This window comes from Miscanthus floridulus, chromosome 8 (genome assembly GCF_019320115.1).
Source record: "Miscanthus floridulus cultivar M001 chromosome 8, ASM1932011v1, whole genome shotgun sequence".
Taxonomy (NCBI): Eukaryota; Viridiplantae; Streptophyta; class Magnoliopsida; order Poales; family Poaceae; genus Miscanthus; species Miscanthus floridulus.
Window position 1 is genome coordinate 70,365,102 of NC_089587.1, and position 2,435 is coordinate 70,367,536.

The following is a 2,435-nucleotide window of genomic DNA, read 5'->3' on the forward strand; positions in this document are numbered from 1 at the left end:
GTGTGGTGACCGGCTGGTGGTGGTTTGGAGGCGGTGGTGCGTGTGTTTTGAGTTGAGTTTTCGGCCTTGTGTGGCTCGTATCGATGTCCCATACCGATGGATTAGAGTTGTTTCTTTCTTTTTCTTGAGTGTGAGTTTGGTGCGTGTTGATGTCCCAATCCAACCAACTGGAGTGGTACTTGTTTGTTTTGCCTAGTTTGGGCTTCATCTATTTTTTAATATAATCGACAGCTCTTCTCCTGGCTAATTCGTTTTTTAAAAAAAAAACTTTCTAGCAGACGAGGACATTGCGGCATCTTGCTGAACTCAAAGTAAAAGATCTATAAATCCTCCTTAGATGTAAGGTACAAATATGGCAGAAGATTGCTCAATCATACGATTTGTAATGTCTGACATTGTGGCAGAAGCATATCCATCCTGCGGGGAAGGCATGGTTGAAGCATTTGTAAAGTTTGACATAGCACTAGTTCCACCACTGTCACTAGCATCAAGGTCCTGTGTAGTGGATACGAAATTATTCATAAAAATGTCCTCTAAGTAAATAAAATAAGAAAAAAGAATAATGAGTCAAATTGATGACTTAGGATTATTGGTTCGGATCAGCACTTCTATCTCTATTTTGTGTAGCATTTTTTTTTTTTGAAACTCTGAAGCATTATTTGTGCTAGCATCAACTGATGACTTACGCCGTTGCGACTTCAGCTTGTGCAACTTATTTGGGCCAGTAAGATAATGATTGTGATCAAGTACAACCTTCTACACTTTCCAAATTCTGATATATAGTTTTGTCTTCTCAGAGCTTTGAATGAGTCTTTCTAACACTGAACCCAACCTTACCGGCATAGGAATCAAAAGCCATACCAACTTCAGGAACGATCAAAGCTTGTCCAATTTTATCAACCACCTATTGTACAATGCATTGTAAATTAAAGTTACCTAACACTGAATTCATAATGCGATTTTTTTCATGCCTATAACACTGAATTCATAATGCGATGTTTTTCATGCCCATCAAATAAACTCACATCCCATACCTCAGCTGCTTGTTGGGCCACAGGTTTCGGTAACTCCAGAGCAGATGTACTCGCAGGCAATGTGGACGGCGATCCAATCACAGTGGACGGCAACATGGGTATGGTAATTTCATTGATGTTTCCCTCAAAAAGAAAATCTTGTTCAGACGTTCTGACAACTATACCATTGAAAAAAATCTGGCAGAAAGCCATATGACTGTACATATGCATACAGATTTATAGATTTATACGTACCTGCAGCATGTCTGAGGAATTCACTTTGGTTTTAGGGTCGTCACCGTTTGGAGCATCAACAATAGCATCACCATTAAGGGCAGGCTTAACCTCCATGGGTACTGCTAGTGCAATTGATGGCCGCACAGTTGGAAACCTACCTGCAGGCTGCCGTGTGATGATGCTTCTCTCCTCTTCGTAACAGACACTTCCGATCGTGCTCCCTTGTTGCTGTGTGACAGCGGCGGCCGTGATCCCCTAGTTGCTGTGTGATGGCGGCGTTCGTGATCCCAATCTCTCCCGTCGAAAAGAACCATGATGAGGCCCGGGCTTGCATGAGCGCTTGGAGCCGAGCGCACACATGCTGCTAGGAGATAGGGACGCCGGGAGGCCGAGCACGCGCTGGGTGAGGACCGTACCATCCGCATCCAATTTTTTCCGTAAAATAATGCTCTTCAGTCCACATCTAGTTTTTTGTGTAGAGTATATACTTCAAGTTTATTTACGCAACGGCAGTGCTGGCGTCCGAACGCTTGCACGTGCACTCCGTTTCGCACGCCCATAAGGGCCCGCGGTCGCACGCGCTGCTCAACCCACGTGAGGACCGCTTGCGCCCCTCCGCACCCGCCTGGACGTCTGCGCCGGCTCGACGGCGCCCCGTAGCAGGCGGCTACGGTAGGTAAATCCCCAGCAGCAACACAAGTTCTCTTTTAAAATATCCACATAAAACGTTTTGCAACATGCGTCTGAAGACAGATAAAACACTAGGAACATTCTTGTGTAACACTTGCAAAAAAACACATGAAAACACTTGAAAAAGCCATTGCAAAATATATGCAACATTCAAATAAAACACTTACAACATATATGTGTGAAACATATGCAACATCCAAAACGAAACACACATGCAAGGTATGTCTAAAAAAAATAGATGAAACATTTACAACAGATACTTGCAACATACGTGTACAACCACTGTGATATGTGCAGTATCCCGGTCTACTTTTGTAATATCTATATGAACCAATTGCAACATATCTCTGAAACAACTGAAACGATTAAAACGTACGCTTCCAACATGCGCTTTCTGCGCAACATCTCCTAGCTGCTTGGGAGAATGGAGTCTTGTCGGGAGTTCACTTGAGTGAGCGGCCTGGCGATGCTTGTAGGCGGCGAGCCAGCAGTGCC